This window comes from Cherax quadricarinatus, chromosome 99 (genome assembly GCF_038502225.1).
Source record: "Cherax quadricarinatus isolate ZL_2023a chromosome 99, ASM3850222v1, whole genome shotgun sequence".
In the NCBI taxonomy this organism is placed as follows: Eukaryota; Metazoa; Arthropoda; class Malacostraca; order Decapoda; family Parastacidae; genus Cherax; species Cherax quadricarinatus.
The window spans coordinates 224,471-236,974 of NC_091390.1; positions in this window are offsets into that span (position 1 = coordinate 224,471).

Below are 12,504 nucleotides of genomic sequence, written 5' to 3' on the forward strand. Positions count from 1 at the left end.
TATGTAGGCTTCATGTTCACTATGTAGGCTTCATGTTCACTGTGTAGGCTTCATGTTCACTATGTAGGCTTTATGTTCACTGTGTAGGCTTCATGTTCACTATGTAGGCTTCATGTTCACTATGTAGGCTTCATGTTCACTGTGTAGGCTTCATGTTCACTGTGTAGGCTTCATGTTCACTATGTAGGCTTCATGTTCACTATGTAGGCTTCATGTTCACTGTGTAGGCTTCATGTTCACTGTGTAGGCTTCATGTTCACTATGTAGGTTTCATGTTCACTATGTAGGCTTCATGTCCACTATGTAGGCTTCATCTTCACTGTGTAGGCTTCATGTTCACTATGTAGGCTTCATGTTCACTGTGTAGGCTTCATGTTCACTATGTAGGCTTCATGTTCACTGTGTAGGCTTCATGTTCACTATGTAGGCTTCATGTTCACTGTGTAGGCTTCATGTTCACTGTGTAGGCTTCATGTTCACTATGTAGGCTTCATGTTCACTGTGTAGGCTTCATGTTCACGGAGTAGGCTTCATGTTCACTATGTAGGCTTCATGTTCACTATGTAGGCTTCATGTTCACTGTGTAGGCTTCATGTTCACGGTGTAGGCTTCATGTTCACGGTGTAGGCTTCATGTTCACTATGTAGGCTTCATGTTCACTATGTAGGCTTCATGTTCACTGTGTAGGCTTCATGTTCACTATGTAGGCTTCATGTTCACTATGTAGGCTTCATGTTCACTGTGTAGGCTTCATGTTCACTATGTAGCCTTCATGTTCACTGTGTAGGCTTCATGTTCACTATGTAGGCTTCATGTTCACTGTGTAGGCTTCATGTTCACTGTGTAGGCTTCATGTTCACTGTCTAGGCTTCATGTTCACTATGTAGGCTTCATGTTCACTATGTAGGCTTCATGTTCACTGTGTAGGCTTCATGTTCACTATGTAGGCTTCATGTTCACTGTGTAGGCTTCATGTTCACTGTGTAGGCTTCATGTTCACTGTGTAGGCTTCATGTTCACTATGTAGGCTTCATGTTCACTATGTAGGCTTCATGTTCACTGTGTAGGCTTCATGTTCACTATGTAGGCTTCATGTTCACTGTGTAGGTTTCATGTTCACTATGTAGGCTTCATGTTCACTGTGTAGGCTTCATGTTCACTATGTAGGCTTCCTGTTCACTGTGTAGGCTTCATGTTCACTTCGTAGGCTTCATGTTCGCTATGTAGGCTTCACGTTCACTATGTAGGCTTCATGTTCACTATGTAGGCTTCATGTTCACTGTGTAGGCTTCATGTTCACTGTGTAGGCTTCATGTTCACTATGTAGGCTCCATGTTCGCTAGGTAGGCTTCATGTTCACTATGTAGGCTTCATGTTCACTGTGTAGGCTTCATGTTCACTATGTAGGCTTCATGTTCACTGTGTAGGCTTCATGTTCACTGTGTAGGCTTCATGTTCACTATGTAGGCTTCATGTTCACTGTGTAGGCTTCATGTTCACTATGTAGGCTTCATGTTCACTATGTAGGCTTCATGTTCACTGTGTAGGCTTCATGTTCACTATGTAGGCTTCATGTTCACTGTGTAGGCTTCATGTTCACTATGTAGGCTTCATGTTCACTATGTAGGCTTCATGTTCACGGTGTAGGCTTCATGTTCACTATGTAGGCTTCATGTTCACTATGTAGGCTTTATGTTCATGGTGTAGGCTTCATGTTCACTATGTAGGCTTCATGTTCACTATGTAGGCTTCATGTTCACTGTGTAGGCTTCATGTTCACTATGTAGGCTTCATGTTCACTATGTACATTGCAGAGTCACTTGTTTGCACAGAACTGCTTAATGCCTCAAATGATGTAGTGGAAGTTTTAGTAGTAAAGGTCGAGAACCAAAACCTAGTCATTGTGGTAGTCTACAAGCCTCCGGATGCAACATCCCAGCAATTCCAGGAACAGCTGTTAAAAATTGACCACTGTCTGGAAAATCTTCCAGCTCCTGCACCCAACATCTTGCTCCTGGGGGATTTCAACTTAAGGCACCTAAAATGGAGGAATATAGCAAATAATATTGTTGCAGTAATAACACCAGGAGGCAGCTCTGATGAAAACTCACACTCACGCGAGCTTTTAAATCTCTGCACAAAATTCAATTTAAACCAGCAAATAATAGAGCCTACTAGACTGGAGAATACACTAGACCTCATCTTCACTAACAATGATGATCTGATAAGAAATGTCACCATATCAAAAACAATATACTCAGATCACAACATAATTGAGGTTCAGACATGTATGCGTGGAGCCCCAGACCGACAAAATGAGACTAGTCACGAGGGAGCATTCACCAAATTCAACTTCAATAACAAAAACATAAAGTGGGACCAAGTAAACCAAGTCCTAACCGATATAAGCTGGGAAGATATACTAAGCAACACAGACCCCAACTTATGCCTAGAACAGATTAACTTGGTGGCACTCGATGTATGCACAAGGCTTATTCCTCTAAGAAAAAGGAGGAGTAGATGTAAAATAGAAAGAGACAGGCGCTCCCTTTACAGGCGACGGAAAAGAATAACAGATTTTAGATTTTAGATTTTGCCACCGAAGTGGCTAGTTTATTGTGCGCCCCATATCCATCCTGTGGACGGTAGCGCGAGAGCATATGGATACACAAAAGGCCTATGAACTAGGCCCCAAAGGGTTAACAGGAATACATATGGATTTATATCTACATATCTATAGTTCACTTATCTGTTACAAGCAAATTTAGGAAATTTGCTTAGTATATCTGGTATCTTATTTTCATTAATAAGATGTCTTGACATGTCACATAGGTTATTATACTGTCTGTCTCTGTATTCCTCAATAAGTGAACAATTAAGCACATTGTGTTCAAGAGAGTGACCATATGCCTGATCACATAATTTACATTTAGTTTGATCATCATCTGTGAGTCTCCCAAACTGCCAGAAGTACTTGTAACCAAGCCTAAGCCTGGCCACTACAACATCAGTCAGTACTTGTAACCAAGCCTAAGCCTGGCCACTACAACATCAGTCAGTACTTGTAACCAAGCCTAAGCCTGGCCACTACAACATCAGTCAGTACTTGTAACCAAGCCTAAGCCTGGCCACTACAACATCAGTCAGTCTGTTCACATTGGAAGTTGCTCCATAAACATACTTATCTACGTTCATGTTATCATAGTGGGTTATAGATCTACTCAGGCTTCTAACTGCATTCCTATAACAGTCATTTTCATTATTTACTTCTCTCCTAATATTATTCCTAATGCTAGACACAGTTATACCAAAGTTATATTCTACATTCTCCTTCTGGGTACTCTTCTTGGCTAACATATCAACTTTATCATGAAGGAGTAATCCAATGTGTGATGGGATCCATAGCAATTGTACATTAATTCCTTTGTCCCTAATTTTTGAGTATCTATACCTGGCTTCCCCAATGAGCATGTTGCTGGAGTCATTATATGAGCCAAGAGCCTTCAATGATGACATAGAATCAGTAATGATGATAGAGTCAAGCTCAGTGTCATAGGTTAGCTTTAGCGCCATTAGGATTGCAAACAATTCAGTTTGCAGTGTAGACGCCCAGTTGTTAATTCTTATGCCTAACTCAACAAATTTATTATAGTTCTTAACTAGGGAGGTGGCAACAAGAGCAGATGCAGCCCTGCCAGAAGACTCCTGTTGAGATCCATCAGTGTATATAACTTGTGATAACTTATTACTACCAGCTAGGCGAAAAATTTCTTCTTGAGCAGTTGCTCTAACAAGAGATTTAAGGAAGGGATTACTGAGCGGCTAAAAGAGGTCAATATATCTGAAATGCGCAGGGAGACACTGGTCAGAGAAATAGCAAGCATCGAACTTAAGCTAAAGGAATCTTATAGGAGTCAGGAATCGCGGGAAGAACTAAAAGCCATAAATGAAATCGAAAGAAACCCAAAGTATTTCTTCTCCTATGCCAAATCAAAGTCGAGAACAACGTCCAGTATTGGCCCCCTACTTAAACAAGATGGGTCCTACACAGATGACAGCAAGGAAATGAGTGAGCTACTCAAGTCCCAATATGACTCAGTTTTTAGCAAGCCGCTAACCAGACTGAGAGTCGAAGATCAAAATGAATTTTTTATGAGAGAGCCACAAAATTTGGTTAACACAAGCCTATCCGATGTTATCCTGACGCCAAATGACTTCGAACAGGCGATAAATGACATGCCCATGCACTCTGCCCCAGGGCCAGACTCATGGAACTCTGTGTTCATCAAGAACTGCAAGAAGCCCCTATCACGAGCCTTTTCCATCCTATGGAGAGGGAGCATGGACACGGGGGTCGTCCCACAGTTACTAAAAACAACAGACATAGCCCCACTCCACAAAGGGGGCAGTAAAGCAACAGCAAAGAACTACAGACCAATAGCACTAACATCCCATATCATAAAAATCTTTGAAAGGGTCCTAAGAAGCAAGATCACCACCCATCTAGAAACCCATCAGTTACACAACCCAGGGCAACATGGGTTTAGAACAGGTCGCTCCTGTCTGTCTCAACTACTGGATCACTACGACAAGGTCCTAAATGCACTAGAAGATAAAAAGAATGCAGATGTAATATATACAGACTTTGCAAAAGCCTTCGACAAGTGTGACCATGGCGTAATAGCGCACAAAATGCGTGCTAAAGGAATAACAGGAAAAGTCGGTCGATGGATCTATAATTTCCTCACTAACAGAACACAGAGAGTAGTCGTCAACAGAGTAAAGTCCGAGGCAGCTACGGTGAAAAGCTCTGTTCCACAAGCCACAGTACTCGCTCCCATCTTGTTCCTCATCCTCATATCCGACATAGACAAGGATGTCAGCCACAGCACCGTGTCTTCCTTTGCAGATGACACCCGAATCTGCATGACAGTGTCTTCCATTGCAGACACTGCAAGGCTCCAGGCGGACATCAACCAAATCTTTCAGTGGGCTGCAGAAAACAATATGAAGTTCAACGATGAGAAATTTCAATTACTCAGATATGGTAAACACGAGGAAATTAAATTTTCATCAGAGTACAAAACAAATTCTGGCCACAAAATAGAGCGAAACACCAACGTCAAAGACCTGGGAGTGATCATGTCGGAGGATCTCACCTTCAAGGACCATAACATTGTATCAATCGCATCTGCTAGAAAAATGACAGGATGGATAATGAGAACCTTCAAAACTAGGGAGGCCAAGCCCATGATGACACTCTTCAGGTCACTTGTTCTATCTAGGCTGGAATATTGGTGCACACTAACAGCACCTTTCAAGGCAGGTGAAATTGCTGACCTAGAAAATGTACAGAGAACCTTCACGGCGCGCATAACGGAGATAAAACACCTCAATTACTGTGAGCGCTTGAGGTTCCTAAACCTGTATTCCCTGGAACGCAGGAGGGAAAGATACATGATTATATACACCTGGAAAATCCTAGAGGGACTAGTACCGAACTTGCACACGAAAATCACTCACTACGAAAGCAAAAGACTTGGCAGACGATGCAACATCCCCCCAATGAAAAGCAGGGGTGTCACTAGCACGTTAAGAGACCATACAATAAGTGTCAGGGGCCCGAGACTGTTCAACTGCCTCCCAGCATACATAAGGGGGATTACCAACAGACCCCTGGCAGTCTTCAAGCTGGCACTGGACAAGCACCTAAAGTCGGTTCCTGACCAGCCGGGCTATGGCTCGAAAGTTGGTTTGCATGCAGCCAGCAGTAACAGCCTGGTTGATCAGGCTCTGATCCACCAGGAGGCCTGGTCACAGACCGGGCCGCGGGGGCGTTGACCCCTGGAACTCTCTCCAGGTAAACTCCAGCTTTGTTATGTAACTTTCTGTAGCTTTGTTATGTAACTTTCTGTAGCTTTGTTATGTAGCTTTGTTATGTAACTTTCTGTAGCTTTGTTATGTAACTTTCTGTAGCTTTGTTATGTAGCTTTGTTATGTAACTTTCTGTAGCTTTGTTATGTAACTTTCTGTAGCTTTGTTATGTAGCTTTGTTATGTAACTTTCTGTAGCTTTGTTATGTAGCTTTGTTATGTAACTTTCTGTAGCTTTGTTATGTAGCTTTATGTAACTTTCTGTAGCTTTGTTATGTAGCTTTGTTATGTAACTTTCTGTAGCTTTGTTATGTAGCTTTGTTATGTAACTTTCTGTAGCTTTGTTATGTAACTTTCTGTAGCTTTGTTATGTAGCTTTGTTATGTAACTTTCTGTAGCTTTGTTATGTAGCTTTGTTATGTAGCTTTGTTATGTAACTTTCTGTAGCTTTGTTATGTAGCTTTGTTATGTAGCTTTGTTATGTAACTTTCTGTAGTTTTGTTATGTAACTTTCCGTAGCTTTGTTATGTAGCTTTGTTATGTAACTTTTTGTAGCTTTGTTATGTAACTTTCTGTAGCTTTGTTATGTAGCTTTCTGTAGCTTTGTTATGTAACTTTCTGTAGCTTTGTTATGTAGCTTTGTTATGTAGCTTTGTTATGTAACTTTCTGTAGCTTTGTTATGTAACTTTCTGTAGCTTTGTTATGTAGCTTTCTGTAGCTTTGTTATGTAGCTTTGTTATGTAACTTTCTGTAGCTTTATGATGTAGCTTTGTTATGTAGCTTTGTTATGTAACTTTCTGTAGCTTTGTTATGTAGCTTTGTTATGTAGCTTTGTTATGTAGCTTTGTTATGTAAGTTTCTGTAGCTTTGTTATGTAGCTTTGTTATGTAACTTTCTGTAGCTTTGTTATGTAGCTTTGTTATGTAGCTTTGTTATGTAGCTTTGTTATGTAAGTTTCTGTAGCTTTGTTATGTAGCTTCGTTATGTAACTTTCTGTAGCTTTGTTATGTATCTTTGTTATGTAACGTTCTGTAGCTTTGTTATGTAGCTTTGTTATGTAGCTTGGTTATGTAACTTTCTGTAGCTTTGTTATGTAGCTTTGTTATGTAGCTTTGTTATGTAGCTTTGTTATGTAACTTTCTGTAGCTTTGTTATGTAGCTTTGTTATGTAGCTTTGTTATGTAACGTTCTGTAGCTTTGTTATGTAGCTTTGTTATGTAGCTTTGTTATGTAACTTTCTGTAGCTTTGTTATGTAGCTTTGTTATGTAGCTTTGTTATGTAGCTTTGTTATGTAGCTTTGTTATGTAGCTTTGTTATGTAGCTTTGTTATGTAGCTTTGTTATGTAACGTTCTGTAGCTTTGTTATGTAGCTTTGTTATGTAGCTTTGTTATGTAACTTTCTGTAGCTTTGTTATGTAACTTTCTGTAGCTTTGTTATGTAGCTTTGTTATGTAACTTTCTGTAGCTTTGTTATGTAGCTTTGTTATGTAGCTTTGTTATGTAGCTTTGTTATGTAGCTTTGTTATGTAGCTTTCTGTAGCTTTGTTATGTAGCTTTGTTATGTAACTTTCTGTAGCTTTGTTATGTAGCTTTGTTATGTAACTTTCTGTAGCTTTGTTATGTAGCTTTGTTATGTAGCTTTGTTATGTAACTTTCTGTAGCTTTGTTATGTAACTTTCTGTAGCTTTGTTATGTAGCTTTGTTATGTAGCTTTGTTATGTAACTTTCTGTAGCTTTGTTATGTAACTTTCTGTAGCTTTGTTATGTAGCTTTGTTATGTAACTTTCTGTAGCTTTGTTATGTAGCTTTGTTATGTAGCTTTGTTATGTAGCTTTGTTATGTAGCTTTGTTATGTAGCTTTCTGTAGCTTTGTTATGTAGCTTTGTTATGTAACTTTCTGTAGCTTTGTTATGTAGCTTTGTTATGTAACTTTCTGTAGCTTTGTTATGTAGCTTTGTTATGTAGCTTTGTTATGTAACTTTTTGTAGCTTTGTTATGTAACTTTCTGTAGCTTTGTTATGTAGCTTTGTTATGTAGCTTTGTTATGTAGCTTTGTTATGTAGCTTTCTGTAGCTTTATGTAGCTTTGTTATGTAGCTTTGTTATGTAGCTTTGTTATGTAACTTTCTGTAGCTTTGTTATGTAACTTTCTGTAGCTTTGTTATGTAGCTTTGTTATGTAACTTTCTGTAGCTTTGTTATGTAGCTTTGTTATGTAGCTTTGTTATGTAACTTTCTGTAGCTTTACCTGGAGTTTACCTGGAGAGAGTTTCGGGGGTCAACGCCCCCGCGGCCCGGTCTGTGACCAGGCCTCCTGGTGGATCAGCGCCTGATCAACCAGGCTGTTGCTGCTGGCTGCACGCAAACCAACGTACGAGCCACAGCCCGGCTGATCAGGAACTGACTTTAGGTGCTTGTCCAGTGCCTGCTTGAAGACTGCCAGGGGTCTGTTGGTAATCCCCCTTATGTGTGCTGGGAGGCAGTTGAACAGTCTCGGGCCCCTGACACTCATTGTATGGTCTCTTAACGTGCTAGTGACACCCCTGCTTTTCATTGGGGGGATGTTGCATCGTCTGCCAAGTCTTTTGCTTTCGTAGTGAGTGATTTTCGTGTGCAAGTTCGGTACTAGTCCCTCTAGGATTTTCCAGGTGTATATAATCATGTATATAATCATGTAGCTTTGTTATGTAGCTTTGTTATGTAGCTTTCTGTAGCTTTGTTATGTAGCTTTGTTATGTAATTTTCTGTAGCTTTATGATGTAGCTTTGTTATGTAGCTTTGTTATGTAGCTTTCTGTAGCTTTGTTATGTAGCTTTGTTATGTAGCTTTGTTATGTAGCTTTGTTATGTAACTTTCTGTAGCTTTGTTATGTAGCTTTGTTATGTAACTTTCTGTAGCTTTGTTATGTAGCTTTGTTATGTAGCTTTCTGTAGCTTTGTTATGTAGCTTTGTTATGTAGCTTTCTGTAGCTTTGTTATGTAGCTTTGTTATGTAACTTTCTGTAGCTTTATGATGTAGCTTTGTTATGTAGCTTTGTTGTGTAGCTTTGTTATGTAGCTTTGTTATGTAACTTTCTGTAGCTTTGTTATGTAGCTTTGTTATGTAACTTTCTGTAGCTTTGTTATGTAGCTTTGTTATGTAGCTTTGTTATGTAGCTTTGTTATGTAACTTTCTGTAGCTTTATGATGTAGCTTTGTTATGTAGCTTTGTTATGTAGCTTTCTGTAGCTTTGTTATGTAGCTTTGTTATGTAACTTTCTGTAGCTTTATGATGTAGCTTTGTTATGTAGCTTTGTTGTGTAGCTTTGTTATGTAGCTTTGTTATGTAGCTTTGTTATGTAGCTTTGTTATGTAACTTTCTGTAGCTTTGTTATGTAGCTTTGTTATGTAGCTTTGTTATGTAACTTTCTGTAGCTTTGTTATGTAGCTTTGTTATGTAGCTTTGTTATGTAACTTTCTGTAGCTTTGTTATGTAACTTTCTGTAGCTTTGTTATGTAGCTTTGTTATGTAGCTTTGTTATGTAGCTTTCTGTAGCTTTGTTATGTAGCTTTGTTATGTAGCTTTCTGTAGCTTTATGATGTAGCTTTGCTATGTAGCTTTGTTATGTAGCTTTCTGTAGCTTTGTTATGTAGCTTTATGTAACTTTCTGTAGCTTTGTTATGTAGCTTTGTTATGTAACTTTGTTATGTAGCTTTGTTATGTAGCTTTGTTATGTAAGTTTCTGTAGCTTTGTTATGTAGCTTCGTTATGTAACTTTCTGTAGCTTTGTTATGTAGCTTTGTTATGTAGCTTTGTTATGTAACGTTCTGTAGCTTTGTTATGTAGCTTTGTTATGTAGCTTTGTTATGTAACTTTCTGTAGCTTTGTTATGTAGCTTTGTTATGTAGCTTTGTTATGTAGCTTTGTTATGTAACTTTCTGTAGCTTTGTTATGTAGCTTTGTTATGTAGCTTTGTTATGTAACTTTCTGTAGCTTTGTTATGTCTCTTTGTTATGTAGCTTTGTTATGTAGCTTTGTTATGTAACGTTCTGTAGCTTTGTTATGTAGCTTTGTTTTGTAGCTTTATGTAACTTTCTGTAGCTTTGTTATGTAACTTTCTGTAGCTTTGTTATGTAGCTTTCTGTAGGTTTATTATGTAGCTTTCTGTAGGTTTATTATGTAGCTTTCTGTAGGTTTATTATGTAGCTTTCTGTAGGTTAATTATGTAGCTTTCTGTAGGTTTATTATGTAGCTTTCTGTAGGTTTATTATGTAGCTTTCTGTAGGGTCCTAAGAAGCAAGATCACCACCCATCTAGAAACCCATCAGTTACACAACCCAGGGCAACATGGGTTTAGAACAGGTCGCTCCTGTCTGTCTCAACTATTGGATCACTACGACAAGGTCCTAAATGCACTAGAAGACAAAAAGAATGCAGATGTAATATATACAGACTTTGCAAAAGCCTTCGACAAGTGTGACCATGGCGTAATAGCGCACAAAATGCGTGCTAAAGGAATAACAGGAAAAGTTGGTAGATGGATCTATAATTTCCTCACTAACAGAACACAGAGAGTAGTCGTCAACAGAGTAAAGTCCGAGGCAGCTACGGTGAAAAGCTCTGTTCCACAAGGCACGGTACTAGCTCCCATCTTGTTCCTCATCCTCATATCCGACATAGACAAGGATGTCAGCCACAGCACCGTGTCTTCCTTTGCAGATGACACCCGAATCTGCATGACAGTGTCTTCCATTGCAGACACTGCAAGGCTCCAGGCGGACATCAACCAAATCTTTCAGTGGGCTGCAGAAAACAATATGAAGTTCAACGATGAGAAATTTCAATTACTCAGATATGGTAAACATGAGGAAATTAAATCTTCATCAGAGTACAAAACAAATTCTGGCCACGAAATAGAGCGAAACACCAACGTCAAAGACCTGGGAGTGATCATGTCGGAGGATCTCACCTTCAAGGACCATAACATTGTATCAATCGCATCTGCTAGAAAAATGACAGGATGGATAATGAGAACCTTCAAAACTAGGGAGGCCAAGCCCATGATGACACTATTCAGGTCACTTGTTCTATCTAGGCTGGAATATTGCTGCACTCTAACAGCACCTTTCAAGGCAGGTGAAATTGCCGACCTAGAAAATGTACAGAGAACCTTCACGGCGCGCATAACGGAGATAAAACACCTCAATTATTGGGAGCGCTTGAGGTTTCTAAACCTGTATTCCCTGGAACGCAGGAGGGAGAGATACATGATTATATACACCTGGAAAATCCTAGAGGGACTAGTACCGAACTTGCACACGAAAATCACTCACTACGAAAGCAAAAGACTTGGCAGACGATGCACCATCCCCCCAATGAAAAGCAGGGGTGTCACTAGCACGTTAAGAGACCATACAATAAGTGTCAGGGGCCCGAGACTGTTCAACTGCCTCCCAGCACACATAAGGGGGATTACCAACAGACTCCTGGCAGTCTTCAAGCTGGCACTGGACAAGCACCTAAAGTCAGTTCCTGATCAGCCGGGCTGTGGCTCGTACGTTGGTTTGCGTGCAGCCAGCAGCAACAGCCTGGTTGATCAGTCGCTGATCCACCAGGAGGCCTGGTCACAGACAGGGCCGCGGGGGCGTTGACCCCCGAAACTCTCTCCAGGTAAACTCCAGGGTTATTATGTAGCTTTCTGAAGGTTTATTATGTAGCTTTCTGTAGGTTTATTATGTAGCTTTCTGTAGGGTTATTATGTAGCTTTCTGAAGGTTTATTATGTAGCTTTCTGTAGGTTTATTATGTAGCTTTCTGTAGGGTTATTATGTAGCTTTCTGTAGGGTTATTATGTAGCTTTCTGAAGGTTTATTATGTAGCTTTCTGTAGGTTTATTATGTAGCTTTCTGTAGGGTTATTATGTAGCTTTCTGAAGGTTTATTATGTAGCTTTCTGTAGGTTTATTATGTAGCTTTCTGTAGGTTTATTATGTAGCTTTCTGTAGGTTTATTATGTAGCTTTCTGTAGGTTTATTATGTAGCTTTCTGTAGGTTTATTATGTAGCTTTCTGTAGGTTTATTATGTAGCTTTCTGTAGGTTTATTATGTAGCTTTCTGTAGGTTTATTATGTAGCTTTCTGTAGGGTTATAATGTAGCTTTCTGAAGGTTTATTATGTAGCTTTCTGTAGGTTTATTATGTAGCTTTCTGTAGGTTTATTATGTAGCTTTCTGTAGGGTTATTATGTAGCTTTCTGTAGGGTTATTATGTAGCTTTCTGTAGGTTTATTATGTAGCTTTCTGTAGGTTTATTATGTAGCTTTCTGTAGGTTTATTATGTAGCTTTCTGTAGGTTTATTATGTAACTTTCTGTAGGTTTATTATGTAGCTTTCTGAAGGTTTATTATGTAGCTTTCTGTAGGTTTATTATGTAGCTTTCTGTAGGTTTATTATGTAGCTTTCTGTAGGGTTATTATGTAGCTTTCTGTAGGTTTATTATGTAGCTTTCTCTAGGTTTATTATGTAGCTTTCTGTAGGTTTATTATGTAGCTTTCTCTAGGTTTATTATGTAGCTTTCTGTAGGTTTATTATGTAGCTTTCTGTAGGTTTATTATGTAACTTTCTGTAGGTTTATTATGTAGCTTTCTGTAGGTTTA